This window comes from Fukomys damarensis, unplaced genomic scaffold (genome assembly GCF_012274545.1).
Source record: "Fukomys damarensis isolate Sample0158 unplaced genomic scaffold, DMR_v1.0_HiC HiC_scaffold_8, whole genome shotgun sequence".
NCBI classification, from domain to species: Eukaryota; Metazoa; Chordata; class Mammalia; order Rodentia; family Bathyergidae; genus Fukomys; species Fukomys damarensis.
Window position 1 is genome coordinate 33,385,531 of NW_022900920.1, and position 17,199 is coordinate 33,402,729.

Consider the following 17,199-nt stretch of genomic DNA (forward strand, 5'->3'; position numbering starts at 1 on the left):
TTTGGTTTTTGAGACAAGGTCTTACTATGTAGAGACTGACCCAGAACTCACTATATAGCCCAGGCTGGTCTCGAACTCACAGTGATCCTCCTGCCTCAGCCTCCTGAGATTACAGGCATGCGCCACCATGCCTGGCCCCTCTTTCTGTTTTTGAGGCAAGATCTCACTGTGTAGTTCAAGCAGGTCTGAACTCACTATAGCCTCAAACCCTTAGCGGTTCTCCTGGTACTACATACAGTGCCACTGTATCTGGCTCATTCCTTTTTTTTTTTTAATTAAGAGATTTTAACTTGTATACATACATTTATAATGTATGAATGTACCCTTCTTGATTATTCTTTTCCTTGGTTCTCTCCTCCTTTTCTTCTCAATTCATGTAATCATGCAAATAGAACACACACAAATACAGGTTTTGTCAGTGTATATTTTACAAAAATGTGATTGTCATTGTATACACTTTTCTGACTCTTGCTTCTTTTCTTCAGCGATACTTGAGATCCACTATGTGGACTTTACAGGACCACCTTGTGGGACTCACTAAGTCTCTGAGTTGCCAGGCTAGGCTCGAACTTGCAAATCCCCCTGTCTCAGTCTTTTGGAGTGCTGGGTTGAGCCTGGGGCCTCACACATGATAGGTAAGTGTTCTATCTCTGAGCCCCAACTTCCTACAATTGTTCACATTTCTTCACAATCTGGACTTCAGTGGCATTAAGCAGGTAGCTAGAAACTGGGCACGGTGGGATTATTTACACCACAGAAATCTGTAAGCACTAAAAACCAGGACTTTTCCTATTTTAACTAGCACTCTCCTTGTTCCCTGTGAGTTTAAATCTAGGTTTAAATTTGTTTCTTTCTTTTTCCAGTACTGGGGAGAAGGGAGAATGACCAGCACAGTGACCTATACTTACGTACACACACGTGTGGTACTGTAGACCATGCACTAATGTTTTCTCCCTATGGGACATAAGAGTGGGTCAAAAGAATTCATGTTTTAAATTTCTAAAGATGTTGCCAAATTACAAATGATTGTAGAAATTTACATTCCTATAAGCACTGTGAAAACTGTTTTCTCTGATCCCTGTCAGCAATGGAAGTTGCTCTCATTTTAATTTTTGCTAGTTTGAAAGATGTAAAATAATACCTCATATTCTACTGTGCAGTTCTCTGAATATTAATAATTTTGAGCTTCTTTTCCTATGCATGTTGATCAGTTAAATATGCTTTTTTGTGAGATGGCTTTTGATAGCCTTTGCTCATTTTTTCAATTGAGTTGCTTCACTTTTGTCTACTTAAAAAACCTTTTTGTTTATTGTTGTTTTTAATTATCCATCTTTCCTATACAAATCTATTGTTTGTCTTTTGACTTTGCTTATTTATCTTTTGCCATACCAAAGTTTTTTTAATTGTTACTATGTAAAATATGTCATATTTTCTTTTATAGCTCCTGGATTTGAATCTTGGTTTACAAAGCAACCCCTCCCTCCCTGACTCTATTGAACATGTAGCCTCCTAAATTTTCAAGATTGTTATTATCTTATTTTTTACATTTGTCTTTAATCTGTATGGAGTCTATATTTTTATATGGTATAAAATAGGAGTCCAGTTTTATTTTCTTCCAGATGGAAGTTGTCTTGGCACCATTTATTAAATAACCCATTGTTTTTCATGGAATTGAAATACCAGCTATGTCATATAGTAAATCCTCTTATACATATTTGGTCTATTTCTGAGTTCTCCATTTATCCCACTGATCCATTTATCTATTCCCATGCCGATACCAAAGTGATTTAATTACAGTGCTTTTCATAGTACAGACAGAGGCCTGGGAAGACAAGTCTCGCTCTTCACTTTCCTTTTCACATCATTATTTGTCATTCTAAAGCATATGTCCTTCTCTAATGCTTGAGATTATTTTATTCAACTTTCCCTCCCAAGAAGAAGCTTTCTTGTTACCTGATTAGAATTGTATCGGATGTGTGCATTAATTTGGAAAAGCTGACGTATTTGTTAATGCTGTTTACCTTTGTCAGACACAGTGACTGAGGACTCACTTTGGGACAAGCTCTGGGGCTATGCCAGCGAAGAAGACCGACGTGGCCCTTGTCCATTGGGAGTCCCAACAATTTCGTTTATAAAAAGGCAGAAGCTTACAGGAGTGGATGCTGGCGTTCACGAGAGGGCGTCTACAATCCTCATGGCAGACGAGAAAGAGAAGAGCACAGTATCTCAGCAGTACAGTGGATCTGCATGTACACGTGGGTTACCACACAGCAGTGAAAAAGAATGGGCCATCAGTGCCCACAACAACAGATGGCCCTCATAGATGTGTTGGGTGTAAGAAAGTGGGCACGGCAGTACATCCCACTACATCCAAAACCCATCAACACTTAGGGTAGCTAATGTGGACGGGGTGGAATAGTGGCTACGTCGGAACGGCAGACACGCCTGGACCACTGACGAGCCGGTTGGGGCCGTGACCTGGCTGACAGGACACCACAACCTGTAAGTACTCATCCGGCCGTGCGTGTCCAGACCAGCCACTTGACTGCTTCTAAGGCAGACTTCAACCAAAACAGAAAAGAGTGAAAAGGAAGTTTACCCTCTCAAAGCTGCCTGCTTCCCCATTGGGGTGTGGAGGATGAGTGACCACCTGTGGGCCTTCGTCTGCCTTCTGCATCTCTGAAAAATTGAGTTCACCAGTGCCTTCTGTGCTGGGCTACCGCAGTCTTGAAGCTGGTGCAGCTCCTGATCACCTCATGATTTTCCAGCCCCCGGACCTTTAAAAAATTGATTTTAAAACGTCTCTTGATAGACTGCAGTGCAGTCTTATGAAGGGCAACAGATCTGACCCAGCCTGCTCTGGCTCCCTCTCCCCAACTGGTCAATAAGCAGCCTGGGTCTCTGTGCCTCATCCCCAAAAGAGTTATAAAGTTCAATAAGTGTCTGGAAAGCAAGCAAGACTCTGCCGTGCAATCTGGATCACCCGTACCAATTTGCTTTGCTCACCCACCGTAGTGGCTGGGCCTTATGCTTCCTAGGGGAAAATGAGCAGTTTGAATGCCTGCCCCTCCTTCTCTCTCTCCCTTCTCATCCGCTCTTCTTTGTTCTCCATCAGTGTGTTCCCTAATGTGGGGGCGCCTGGAATTGTGGCTCTTTGGGGAGAAAATTTAGAGTCAAAAACGTGGGCCCTTACGTGTTAACCCCCAGACTGAAACCATGGGATGTAGCCTGCAGCAGTCACAACAGGCAGATTACCATGTGGCGCTGCTGAATTGCAGTTATTTCATGGCATTTTGTATTTCTGCTCTCTAGGGTGGTGACTCACTGCTTTCCAGTTCAATGTGAGGATGTGTCCCACGGTGCTGACTGCGGATGCTCCTGGAGGACATTCCTAACGCACCACTCACCAAGTTATTAGAAATCCAACTCCAAACTCGTAATCCCCAAATAGCCTCTATTCTCTCAACTGCTGGTTTCCTTGCTTTGATTTTATGCACAGTAGTTCTCAACTCAAGGCCAAAAGTTCTACCCCATGCCGAGCCACTTTCAAAGGAGAACCAATATGCTAGGACTGGAGGGGGACTTGAATAGCGGCTAATTGTCAGTTTGTCTAGTGAAAAAAAGCATGCGGTCCCCCCTGAGCAGGCTGGTTATTTGTTAAAGTTTGCTGGGGTTTTGGAGCTCCTCTTGGTGAGGGGCGGCTCAGACTCAGCAGTTTTAATTATTAATCGGGTCAAAGGCTGATGACAGTTTTTCCTCTCTTCACGGGAGGGTCTTGAGAGTTCGCAGGAGGGGCTGTGAAGGCCCCTGTCCCGTGAGGGCTGGGAAGAAGGTAAGGCAGCAGAGGATTCAGGCTAGACCAGTCCTAAATTCTTCACGGTCCCTTGCCCTGCACATACTGTTGAAAAGCTTCTTAATCTGCCTGTGGGTTCATTTCAAGTGAATGTGGGTCTTTAACCTTCCAAGGGGTGGCGTTTTTCTGTGCTGAACACATTCCAGACTCGACAGTGAAAGCGTGTCCTTCCAAACTGGAGCGCAGGAAAGGAAGTGGCCGCTTCACCCGTGTCTCTTCTGCAGCACCGGCTTACTTGGGAAGGGAGCACTTTCCAAAGGCCTGAGGTCTTTTCCAGGTTGAGTGTGGAATGTCTCCAGATATGCCAACGCTGCGTTTATCCTGCCTCCTCACTTCTTTCCTCATCCCTGGGAGTCTCCCTTCTCCTTTTGGCCTGAGACCCGTTTGACATAATCCAGAAGGTCTTTTTTCCCATCTGCGGATTCTCCAGCCGTTCTAAACAACTCCAGCCAGCACTGCCCTCCACTCTTGTCGCTAGGCGGATTCCCCTGTTGCTGGTCCACCACTGCTTCTTCCAGGCTCAGAAAGAGGCACAGATTCCTGGTGACCCACTGAATCATCCACCTATCCATCTACATGCCAAAAAAAACCACCACCCATGTAGGTCTTAAACACCCGCTCCGTGTCCTGTGGACAGCAATTCCAAGTGGGAAGGAGTGGAATCCAGAGTGTCAGATGCAGAGGTGCCAGTGGTTACGGGGTGGCAAGCATGCTGCCTCCTGAGAGCTTTCTCTGGGGAGCAGCCAGGAACTTGATCATTTTCTCTGGCCCAAGGTCTGACCCTCAGCCTTATGGGTTCAGAAAACGTGTCTTATGTGCAACCAGAAACAGATCCTTTGACTTACTGGCAAAAGTATTAATTAAGCTTCAAAGACTGAATTTTTTGATTTGTAATGAGGAGTCTGTCACATGGATCTAAGAACATCCTGCAGATGGGGTGTGGTGGCACACACCTGATGTCCAAGCACTAGGGAGAATGAGGCAGGAGGATTGCTGTGAGTTCAAGACCAGCATGAACCACAGAAAGAGACTCTGTCTTGAAAAACAAAACACAACAAAAATCCTGAAGGTTTAGCCTTCCCTCTGTGGAGACAGTTATCTGGAGATGAAGTCACTGAAGAATAGTGGAGAATTTGCACGGACACCAGTTTGCACAGGAGCGGAGTGTATCTGTATATTCATGTCTGTTCTAATATCGTTACCATGTGCCCAACAAAATGCTAGGTTTACAAATGTAATTTTGTTAAACCTTTACATCAACCATGAGAGGGAGCTAAGAAATGCTTACCCTCATTTCACAGGAAAAGCAGTTCAGGTCGGATTCCTTAGTGGAGACGACCCAACTAATATGTGACAGAGGCAGGATTTGAACCCAAGGTCCATAGTTGGTCCAGTGGAGCCCAGTGGCCCTGCAATGGTGAGATGACGCATTAGATCAGAGCCAAGTTGGATAATGGACCCTGAGCTGCAGATACTTGGCCGGACGGGAATTTCCTCTAAATTCCCAACGGGACGTGTGGGGATGGAACTTTAGAAGTGGACGCTGGAGACATGCTGAGCGCACGCCTCTCCTCTTCTGGAGGGGTTCTGTGAAGGGCTCCTGGGTTGTGCTGGTTGGCCTGCAGTGAAGGTCAAGAGCGTTGAGGAGGCCTGGGGGGCGCTGCCTGAGGGGCTTGCTAGCACTGAGACCTCTGGGTGGGACTCCTGGCTTGGCTTCACCGTGTTGCCAGGCAGTCACCAAGCCCAGGGCACAACGTCCACGCAGATGAAGAAGCCCAGATAGCGGTGCAAGAAGAGAGAGAAGTAGCCTTGGGCAGAGATGGCCTGTGTGTGGATGGAGCGTGGTCGCCGGGCCGTGTAGGAAGCATGATGGAGGGACACCTTCCTCATTCAGCAGCCTGTGCAGGTCCCCAACCAGTTGTGATGTGGGAGCTGGGTCCAGACAGAGGCCTGGGTAGCAGATTCTGAAAGCCACTGAGAACTCATCAGGCACGGCAGGGGTGAACTTCCCCTGGGCTTGGAACGTGTGTGTGTGTGTGTGTGTGTGTGTGTTCGTGTTCCTTCTGATCCACGCCCTCAGGACTTGAGTGAGGAGCATGGAGGTTTTTCAACAAGTTCTACCTTTCCTCCCTTCTCTCCCTTCTTATTCTCTTATTCTTGCAACAAAATTTGGGGGGATTGGATGTGAGTCATTCTAGAGAAGGATCTGTGCTCTGTAAATTGTCCATTTCTGTGCTTTTGTAATTTTGGGTTTTGCTTTACCCCCCGTCTCCTAGTAAAATGCTTTGAACAATCTCAGCCTTGTCTGGATGCCAGAGGTTTGCCCACATCTGGGCCAAGACAACCAAGGGGTTCCAGGGCCTCTGGAAATCCAGCCTTGTAGGACCAGCAGCTGTCCCGGCTGGATTTGCAGGAAACAGCTGCTGGGGCCCGGGTGGAGAGAGGTGAAATCTTGAGAGGAAGAGGTTGAAAGAGAGACGGGACAGCTGCTGCTGCTGACTCCCCACCTGGGCTCTTCCATCTCAGAGGCCTGCTGCGGCTCTCAGGCTCTGGCTCGCCCATCTCTGGCTTTAAAAAGTCAACAATAGACCGATGCCTTGGGACTGTACCCGGGGCAGGGACAAAGTAGAAGTAGGGAGCAGACCTGAGCTCTCTTTTTGGAGGCTGTGTGGGGCTGAGATCTAATCAGGGTGCAAGGCGTTGAATTGAAATAGAACATTGGAGGGATTTGGGCCTCGTCTATAAGTTGAGCAAACTGAGTCTCAGATACCCTGTGGCCTGTGCCTGATCAAAGCCCCTCCCAACTTACTGGGGCATATAAGGATTTTTGGGGGATTGCATAAAACAAATTACACAACGTCACTTGACTAATTGCTAGCTGGCCCTTTGAAAGGAGTGGCTTAGGTTGAGGGGTGGCAGAGTTGCTCAGAAAGTTTGGGGGTTGCCTTGATTCCTGGGCAGCAGTGGTTAAATCTAAGTCTTGATTCCCTTGGTAACTTGATGGCTTAGTTTAGGCCTCAGGTTGCTGTTCCATGAACTGCCTTGAAATTTAATCACCCAAATTTATTTCCTAGAGTGTTTTTCACCTTCTCCTCCTCTACCCGGTTAGTCACCATCCTGTGACTTGACAGAGTGATTATTAAAGACCCCATGGCTCCGTCACTAGATTCAGGGGTGTTGGGAACTCTGGAGGCAGTTGTAACTTGGGTCACAGTTGGGTGGATTTTCTCCCAACTGGCTGTGAATCTTCCCGGAGGGTACCCTGGAGGTCTGGGACGGTAACATGGCAGCGCCTTCTGTTCCTTCTCTAGGAGAGGGTGCTTACTGGGCTCTTCTAGGGCTGCTGTTCCTGGACTGGGGATTGAGCTGTCCTTTGCCTGGGGCACGTCACAAACAGCTCCCAGCTTCAGTAACCCTTCTGGTGCCGTGGAGATACTGCAGGTTTTAAAAGGAGATGTGGAGTCCGGCACGCAAGCACACAACTGATGTGAGCCGCTTCTCTGCCAGCTGACAGGGCCCAGGCCTTCTTTCTGGGGTCTTGGAAGGGAAATTTTATTAGTCTAATTTGGACGCATTCTAACAAGATTTTATTTCAAGAAGGGTTCCATAAATTAGATATTTAGCTATCTCCCCTTCCAACCTAGACCTCCCAAGTAGGAGTTGCAGACCTACACAGAGATTGGTGCCTGGCAGGGAATATAAACACATAGCAAGCTGACAGATTCTAGGTGTGGTGTTCTGGCTTTTTGTTTGGTGTTTAGGTTTTTTGGAGATGAGGTCTTGCTATGTAGCCCAGGCTGGCTGTGAACTCAAGGTGATCCTCCAGCCTCAGTCTCCTGAGTGGTGGGATTACAGGCATGAGCCACCATGCCTGGACTGGTGTTCTTATTTTTGCAGCCTCCTTTCCCTCCCCTCAAGAATGGATATTCCTGAGTCTGGGACATAGCTCAGTGGTGCTGCTGCCTGCCTTGCAAGCGGAAGGTCTGCAGTTCAATCCCCAGTACAACAAACAAACAAAAAAACCAAAGAGAGAGAGAGAGAGAATGGGTATTCCTACTGTGTGTTTGGTTGGCCAGTGGAGGTAGCTGCATGTGCCTACTGCTTCCTGAAGACATGTTGGACCAGTTAAAGGTTATTCTGTAGAAAACACAACCAACAAGTCAAAAGATGAGTTTCCTGCTCTTAATAGATAATTTTTATTGGTTTTGCAATAAACGTATGAAATAGAAACAATAGCAATAAACTAGCTCAACAAGAAATCGAAAGGCACAGGCCCCCAAAGCCCTTCCTGCCTCTTCTTAATGAGCCTCTAATTTATAGGCTGACTATCAGGCCCACTTTTCTTTTTCTGAGCTTTGCAAACTTTTCCATCTTGGAGGCTGGGGGCTCCAGGGCTTGTGTGCTCGTTCCCATGGAGTTGCTGATATGAAAGCAAAGACACAGCAGTGCTAGGAAGGAGGAGGTGGCCTTGAGTCCGGTGGTGCGGGCCTGGATCCAGCCCTATCTCCTCTGATTCCAGGGACTTCCTCCTTCAGTTTAGTATTTGCCACCAGGGGTGGGAAGGGAGAAGAGCCCATGCTGAAACGGCCAAAGGCCAGAGTTCTGGAAAGCAGAGGCAGCACAAAAGGCATCTGGAGGCTTGGGCAGGGGTTTTCACCTTTACAACCGCTATCTTTTGGAACGAGGAGAATAACTTTGGCCCACGGTGCCATGTCTCTTCCCAGGACTCAGGATGGCGCAACAGCACCCAGGGAAAGGCGGGGACCTCAGACCTCCTTGCTGCCCTTTAGGAAGACAAGCTGGAGGCGCTGGGTCTCTGCTGGCAGCTTACTTCTGGGTTGTTGCAGGGTCCCTTGAGTGATAGCTCCAGTCGGAAGGGCTCAGCGCTCTTCTGAACATTTCCCCTGAGGCCCGCAGCCTGAGAACAGGTCATCTGTGTTCCTGATCACTCCTCAAAGAAGGTGCCACAACGGGAGGGTGAACACAAGGCCAGATGGCACCTCCACCCCCAGCCCCGGGACTGTGAGGCCCAGGGCCTGGATGGGTGGCAGCTGAGGCAGGCGGCACGGAGGGCCTTCCCTGGGGACACCGATGCTTGCTTCCCTCGGCCAGCTCGGCACGGCTCGGCACTCCAACATGCCCTGCTGTGGCCCCTTCTGGCCACATCCCAGGAGGTCGGAGCGTGGGGAATTCACAGCTGTGCCTCTCTCTCTGCTGTTCTTTTCCCTCTCAGCCCACTTCCCTTCCTTGGTGGGCTTGGGGGAAGAGTGCTGACTCTGCAAGCCTCAGCCCCTGAAAGGCACCATCTATGGAGGACACAGGACTGTGAGCTGCAAACTGTCTCGACTTTGTTACCTCCTGGCAGGTCTTTAGAGTTTGGGGAAACCGCTGAGCGGTACAAATCACGGTGGCTGGTAAAGTCCCCCTCGCTGCTGATGGGCTGCCTGACTCATATCCATTTCCCTGGCAAAAAAATAAGTTTTTGTTATTGCTGGCTTGGCAGAAGCACGGAAGAGCACGCAAGGATCTACTGCCCTATGCATCACTGGCCAAATTGCCTGCGAAATCCCAGCTCTAGAACTTTTTTCATCGTGGCCTGTGATGTATGGAGCAGAGTGGCAGCTCCATTTCCCGGCATGGGCTCAGTGAGGACGCTGGCACCTGGCAAGGCAGCTCTGTTTGCTGCTCCCAGTGAAGGTGGCCTCGCCCAGCCCTTCCCTCTGCTTGGCCCTTGTTACCCTCACTCCTTGTCTTTCCCATCCCCCATCTGCTCATCAGCCCCTCCCTGCCTCCACCCAGCAGAGCCATAGCTGGAGAATCCGGAGGAGGCCCGCAGTGTCATTTCCCTGTCACTCTGCAGACGACTCCACACTAATGTTCTTTTAATGCTGTGATGCTGCACTAATTAATAAGCATCCTGCACGGAGGCCTTTCCTCGCCTCTCCCCTCCTCCCTCGCCACCCTCCCCACCAGCCCTCCCGAGAAGGCCTCCTGACATCCTGGCATCTGCAGCAGAGAAGGGATTTCACTCCTCTACCTGGGCTGCCCTATATTGCTATGAGAGATAACTGTATACGAACCAATAATCTAGCCTGACAATCCAATTTACTGACCAATAGCGCACAATCCACCATGTCATCGGCTGTGGGGAGGCCCATAAATTAGTTCCTAGTAATTTATTCTGATCAATAGAATGGGCAAAGTCACTTGTCTCTTTAATCAAAGGCCCTCTCAGAGATGTCAGCACAGGCAGCTGGGTAGGGGAGAGGCTCTGAGAGCGGGGAGGCGGTGGGTGGTGGCACTGCACCCCACACCCTGGCCTCCAGGATCCAGCAGAAGCCTCCCAGGCCCTCAGTCCAGGACGCCTGTGCTTCCTTTTGTCACCCAAGCGTGAGCATTGGCCTTCAAGCAGCACAAGGCAGGAGCGATCCCGTCGGCTCACAAGAGGTGGCGTCAAGGGCGCTCCACTCCGGCCTCCGCAGTGGCTCATCCTTCCGAATGCTCAGGGTCTTCCTTATTCCCAGGTCACAGGGTCCCCTTGTGCCTGTGCTTCTGTGGAGGGCAGGCTCCGCCTGTGGGAACCTGAAAGGAGTGTGCATCTGGGGCGTAGGGAATTTGGAGGCGGCTCCTGAGAGGGGCCCTCCATAAAGAGCTCCCAGGCCTTGCATCTGTGGAGGAAGGTCCACATTGGTGAGGTCCGCAGCACCCCCTGTCTGCCTTATCTGCTCTAAGGGAGGTGCCACTGACCCCTGGCCCAGCGGTTGCCACAGTGTCACACATTCTCCTGCGTTTTTACCCAGAGACTTCACCTGACCTGATGATAACTTTTGTTTCCTCTCCTCAGCCTCCCTAGCTTGTTCCACCACCCTCCCTCGGGAGACCCAGCAACTTTCTGGCTGTGAGACTCAGACAAATTGCTTACCTCCCTGACTCAGTTTTCCCCTGTGTAAGGTGGAACTAATGATAGTACCTACTTTATAGGGCATTAAGGAGATTCAGTACATTTGCTGTATGCTCTGTGATAAATTCACACGAAATTAGATAAATAAATGCTACATAGCACACTTGGAACAGTACCTGTCACATCATGGGGCTGTATTAGTGTTTGTTAGCATAAACACTCAGATCGAGGAAATGTTGATGGGATCTCTGAGGTGGCCTTGAGATGCTCTGCTTCCTGAAAACTTCAGCTGTTCCCCAACCATCTTCATCTTTTATTCTTCTTGTCCAAAATACACAGATGGAGGAAGAGCCCACTGATGCCATCTCTTTAAATGACAGAGAACTGGGGGTGGGGATTTAGCTTAGTGGTTCCAGCGCCTGCCTCACAAGCACAAGGACCCAAGTTCAATCCCCAGTACCAGACATAAATTAAAAAAATAATAATAAATGACAGAGAACTGCCAGAGGCCTTCTGAGCAAGGCTTTCCCTGCTCTGGGCCCTTGGGCAGAGCTCATAGTCGGGTGACCACGCCTAGGGAAATGGAGCTGTTAGCTCCAGGGTCAGGTAGGAGCAGAGCTCTGGAGAGGGAGGCACAGAGCTGGCTGCAGGAGTCTGGAACTTCGTCTCCCTCAGCTCTGCCAGTTTGGGCTGTGACCAAGACTTAGGTCTCAGCCCTGACTGCATTTGGGACAGGAAGAGTTTGAGCAAGCTGAGCTCTGGAGCCCTGCACTCTGACACTTGGAGTTCTGCGTGAGTCATCAGAGAAATGTACTAGTGTCTCCTTGGGGCCCTCAGTCCTTTGCCCCCACAGTAATCATCCAAAGAAAGACTCACAGGGCTGGGGATTTAGCTCAGTGGTTCCAGCGCCTGCCTCGCAAGTGCAAGGACCTGAGTTCGATCCCCAGTACTAAAAAAACAACAACAAAGGCTCGAGCACCAGCACCAGGGGAAGTCTCATTACAGTCACTAAACGGGACTGGTATCATTTGTGAAATAGGCCTGGGGCTAAGAACCACTTCACTTGGGATAGGGGTTTCTCTCCCTAATTGTGACTAGATTCCCAGTGTCTAGCAGAGGAGCTAGAAGGTCAAAGCCGGGACTGCAGATTCTGGAAACCTCTCGGGGCCTTTTTACTTATCCCATCAGCCTGTAGGGCTGCCTCAGGCCAGGGAAGCTCATGCTGTAGGTACAGAGGGGAAATGGTGCCGGAAATCCCACTTGAGATTCCAGGCTCCAGGGACTGTCCTTGGATCCCATCCTGGCTTCCTGTGACCCGTAACTGAGCCCCGGGTGTGCCTGTCAGAGTGAGCTGGGGTACACCTTATGTGTGCAGTGGGCCAGGTTGCAGGCCTGTGCTCAGCCTGGGGTGGCTGATGGGCAGGTGGACACAGCTCCTGGAGAGCAGCAATCTGGTACCCTCTGCTGACCCAGGCAGGAGACAGGTGGTCAACCAGGCAAGGGCCGCAGCCACGCAGAGGGGAAGAGGTGGGGTCCAGGACCACGCGGCAGCTTCCCTGTCCAAAGAACAGTTCCCCTCTCTGAATAGATCATTTTTATTGGTTTTGCAATAAGCTTATGAGACAGGAACAATCGCAATAAACAAACCGAACAAGAAATCGAAAAGATTGGCCCCGAAAGCCGTTACTGAGCCCTTCTCACCTTCTCTTAACGAGTCTCTAATTTATAACAAACCCAGCCCAGAACCACGGCCTCTGCCCCGGGTGTGGTGTGCGTGTCCCGGTGCCCGAGACCCGGCGCCAGAGGGCTGCCTCTGCGCGCCTCACCTCTGCCTGTCAGGGAGGGCGGGCGGCTCTGCAGGGCCATCTCCCCGGACTTGTCCCGTGCCCTCCCCGCGAGGCTGCTGACGCTGATGCGGGCACCATTTGCGTCAGACCTGCTGCCCAAGGCCTAGGAGAGGTGGGACAGCTGAGGCTCCCGAGCCCCCAAACTGCAAGCTTCTCAGGGACAGCGGAGGTCCCTGCTAGGGCCGAGCCTTCCGCTTCAGGTCAGAGGCTCGGCGCATGCAGCGCCCGGCCTCTCGCTCCTGGAAGCGAAGGCTGTGAGGAGCCCAGATGTTCTCTATCTGGCCAGGCTGGTGCGAGGCCGGCCCACAGCCTGCCTCCGGCCCAGCTCTCTGCTCCTGTAGTCCACAGCCTCCCAGGGCAGGCGAGCCAAAGGGGAGCTCGGCTATGTCTCAGCTGCAGACTGGGGCTCCTGGAGATGGGCTTGCGTTCTGTCCCTCCCTCCCTCCCTCCCTCCCTCTCTCTCTCTGGCCCTTTGTCATCAAGTGACCCTGAATCTTTTCTCCAAGGAAGCCCCCTGTCCTTCCACCTATTCCCCTGGGCTGCTTCTGGCAGCTGAGGACTGGGCAACCAGCCTGGGATGGGACCCAGGGTTCTCCAGGGCCTGGGGCCAGGGCCTCTTTGCTATGTCTGCAAATCCTCAGATGTGGCCACAAGATGGCAGTGCGAGGCTGCGGAAATGGCTCCGGTCCTGAGGCCGAGAGCTAAAGGAAGGGACTCAGAAGACCCTGGGTAAGGGGGACTGCACTTGGAAGACAGCCTGGGGCTTCTCCCTCTGTCCCTTCAGACTCCAGACAGTGCTCCAACTCTCCCTGCCTCAATTCTTTGCTCCTTGAAGAGTGGCTTCTTAGGCTCCCTGACACCCAGTCCGGGAAGGGTAGGGAGCAGCTGTCCCAGCTGGAAGCACCCTCGTTGGGAAGAGAGCTGCTGTGTACATGTATGTGCAAGCAGTGCGTGTGTGTGCGCGCGCGCGTGAGCGCGCGCATGCATGCACCTTCAGGCTATTGTAGGGGCACTCAGAGCTTGCTTGGGCCTGTCTGTTTGTATGACTTTTTGCAAGGATCTGTGTCTGCACAGCGAAATCCAGAGGCCCACGGAGAGGAAGTGGCTTGCGGGTCTGGAGCTGAACTCTCTGGAGTCCAGGCATGTGCGTTCCGGCCCGAGTGTTGCCAAGCCTGAGTGTCTGGCGCTCTTTTGTCTTAGGGTTTACTCCCAGTGGATCTTGGAAAGTTTTCCAAGTGGTGTGAGCCAGTGAGGTTCTGAAGAGACTCAGAGAGCAGGAAGGGAGGAAGGGCAGGGTGGCATCGCGTGGGTGCCCACTCCTACTGTCGACAGCTCAGTGTGCCTGAGCTCAGTAGGTCGTATGCCTGTGGTGGAGCCCTCGCTTCTGGTGTGTAGGCTGAGTGTGTGCGTGCACGCCGTGTGTGCGCATGTGTAAGTGACAATCTCCCTGGGGATGGCAGCAGGGGTCTGTGCTGCCCTGAGTGTGCTCCCTCAGCTGGGGCCCAGAGTGACGGGGTGTCAGTGACTGCCTCCTTGCCCCCCAGACTGTCCTCCCACAGCTCCTGGAGTGCCTGCGTCCCTGCCCAAGCAGCGGTGAGATCCTTTATTGGTGAGGCGCCAGCCCCCGTGTCGGGACTCAAGGCTCCTGTCGGTCCCATCCATCTTGCAGGGCCTCCTGGTATTAGCATTGATCTACAGGGGAAATGGAGAGCGCCACTGGGTTATTGCCCACCGCCCGCCTCCCCGGGTGTGATTGAGTGCACACAGAGAATTTTTGAAACATGGCCACCCTAACTTATTCTGTCTTCCTGCCAATAGCGTGGCATGGGTCCAAATTACGGGTCGATTCCAGCTGATCTTTTTATGTTAAACTGTGATGAAGTTGCTTCTATGTGGAGATGAGCATAGGACCTGGGCCCTCACTGAATGGGGAACTTTGGGACGTGAGAGGGACCTGGGGAGTGGACAAGGGCAGTGGTCGCAGGGCACAACTCTGGGTGGTGAGCGGGGCAGAGTGAACGGCAGGACCCCCAGCCTCTGCTCCTGCAGGCTTGCTGCCCTCAGGACCGCCCTGCACTAGGGACCCTCAGGGCCAACGTCCTTTCCAGCATCAGCCAGTCCTGTGCCCTCCCTGTTCCCTCCAGGGATAGAATTCCACTTCCCTCCTGCCCCCTCCACACACCTGCACCTTCAAACGGGTTTGTCTTTAACCTCCAAACAGGGGACTTTAATTAAAGAGACAGTGACCCCTTTTATGAGTTTGGTCGAGTTGGGTTTCAGGGCCGTTGTCGCTGGTGGCTCACATAACACTGACAAAAGCTTGCAGGCCTCAGGAGCCTGTCTCCCTCATAGACACTGGCAGGGGACAGAGTGGGGATGGGGGAAGGGGAGGGGGAGACACCCTTGGGTCAGGAGCCCTAAGACCACGTCGGTGAGGCTGGAGGTGGGTGCCGGCCTGCAGCACATATGGGGCACGACCTCACTCACCAGTGGAACAGGCAGGTGGACCCTAGGTGTGGAGGCGCCTGGCTTCCAAACAAGGTCTCCCGCAGGTCTCCAGGGCTTGCAGTCCACCTTGCCTGTTGGCTACGCTGTACAGCTGGAAGCAATTTTCAAGAGAAATAGACTGGATAGGACTCACTGCAAGAACTGTCGATGTGTTTTACTCACATGTTTAAAGGGAAAGCAATTTTAGGATAAAACATGATTGCTAATAACTATAATAACACCACTCAACATACAGCACGAAACACAAATCCCGTCCTCTGTCTGGAGTTACAAATGCTGTACAGCCCTCACTGTGCTTGAAAGGGAGCTGCCCCTCCACACTCAAGAGCCAAAGACACTCCATCTACCACACAGACCCCAAGTGTAGACAGCTCTTGGACTAGTGTTATAGGTCTGAAGAGCACTTACCTTTTGTAACCACCCCTTAACTGTTGATTTTTAACCACAGGCTTCTCTAGGTCCTGTGAGGCCTGTTTGCTTGGCCTTTGATCTGGCTCTTTGATATCCTCTGTGAACGCTTTAAGCTGGAAAGGGCTGCCCAGTCTGCCATGCTTATTCATTCAACAAACATCGCAGACTATTGAAAGGAACCCGTGTGTCACTGATTACTCCTGGAAGGGTGGATTTTCTGAAAATGGGATATCCTCCCTTTAATTGGAAGTTGATAAATCATCAATCAACTTTGTGGAGAATGAATCCCCTAAATGGTAATTTGGGGTTGCTGTGATCAGGATTTAGGATTGAGCAAAAACTAGCAAATTTGTGTGGAGGCAAAACTCAAGGCTGGCACTGAGTGAAGAAGATTCTCAGGGGCTCCCCGCTCCTCAAACTCTGCGGCACTCACGGCTCCTGGTCCCGCCTGGTGATGCCTGTGTTTGGTGGAATGAGGACATCACGCGGATCCAGGCCTCCACACGAGGGGAAACCATGACGACCAAGCCGGCAGCACCCAGGGCTGGACATGCTCACGAGTGGATCTTCCCTCGCGTCCACAGGGTAGCATGGACCACACCACCCACAGAGAGGTCACAGCTCCTGCTCTGCTCTCTGGGGGAGGGACCTGGAGGCCAGAGGGCCCCGGAGTAATTGGTTTTGGCGTTTCCCTGTCTCATCTTCAGCCTGATCAATCCCTTGTCATGCGCCTTTCCACATGGACGCCCCGGGCCCCCAACTCCTGCGCTCGCTGGAACTTCGTTAGCGCCACTAATCTGCTGAGCCAGGCAAATCACTGCCTCTTCCTGCCCCTGGACTTCTTTCTCCTTCCCCAGGAGCCCCGGGGTGGCGCTCACTCTCCCTTCCTCAATTACCCTTCTGTCTGGTGCCCCTTATCTCCTCAGCCCTTCCTCGCTGGGTGTCTGCACACTCCCAAGTCTGCTGCTCCCAAGTCCTTCCCGCTCGTGTGTCCCAGAGCTCTGTGGGACTGGAGGCCAGTCCTCGCCTGCCACTGGAAGCAGGACATCCTGCACACCTGCACACCTGCTCCTTAGCAGTGGAAAGTGTCGGGTGAGATGCTGGCTGCAGGAACATACCAGGAAGAAACGCGCAAGTCGCGTGCTTTCTGTGTAGAGCCCTGGAGGCAGGCATTACGTCCCCCATTTCAGAGACAGGAAAGTGGAGGCTGGAGAGGTTAGTCACTTGTTAGTGAGCAACAGAGACAAGACCGGGCCTCAGATCTGCCTGATTTAGAAGCCGTTCTTCTTACTGGAAAGGAGGAGGACCCCTAACCTCAAGCCAGGTTCTAGGAAGCCCCCTGTGTGAAGGGACCCTGGGGCGGGACTCCTTCGTCTTTCTGCTGCTACCCTAGATCTTGAGGTAGGCATGTGTCTGTGCCCGTGTCCTCTTCCTTTCAGCCTAGACAGGGCCCGTGATGCCCCTGTCCTGTCTGGAGCCCCTGGCTACACCCTGGTGCCCGGACGAACTGTCTCAGCAGGCTCCAGGCCTCACAGGAGAAGGCCCTGCTTCTTCTGTGTCCGCCATGGAGATGTGCTGGGCCCATTGTCCAGGCAGGAACAAAGGCTTCGGCTTTAAGCCTAGTGACCAGGCGGCTCTGCCAAGCAGAAAAGGCCGCCCCCCTTGAAGCTGGGCCCAGC

General features: G+C 51.7%; 1 long non-coding RNA gene across 1 annotated transcript in view; it reads left to right on the forward strand.

Moving 5' to 3' along the window:
- The window catches only part of LOC104863767, a 25,622-nt gene extending 14,451 nt beyond the window's left edge, over positions 1-11,171 (forward strand). The window contains exons 3-4 of the long non-coding RNA XR_780662.2: positions 486-635; positions 2,031-11,171. This is a non-coding gene — a long non-coding RNA (uncharacterized LOC104863767). The remainder of the gene's footprint in view (positions 1-485; positions 636-2,030) is intronic.
- Positions 11,172-17,199: the final 6,028 nt, after the last annotated feature.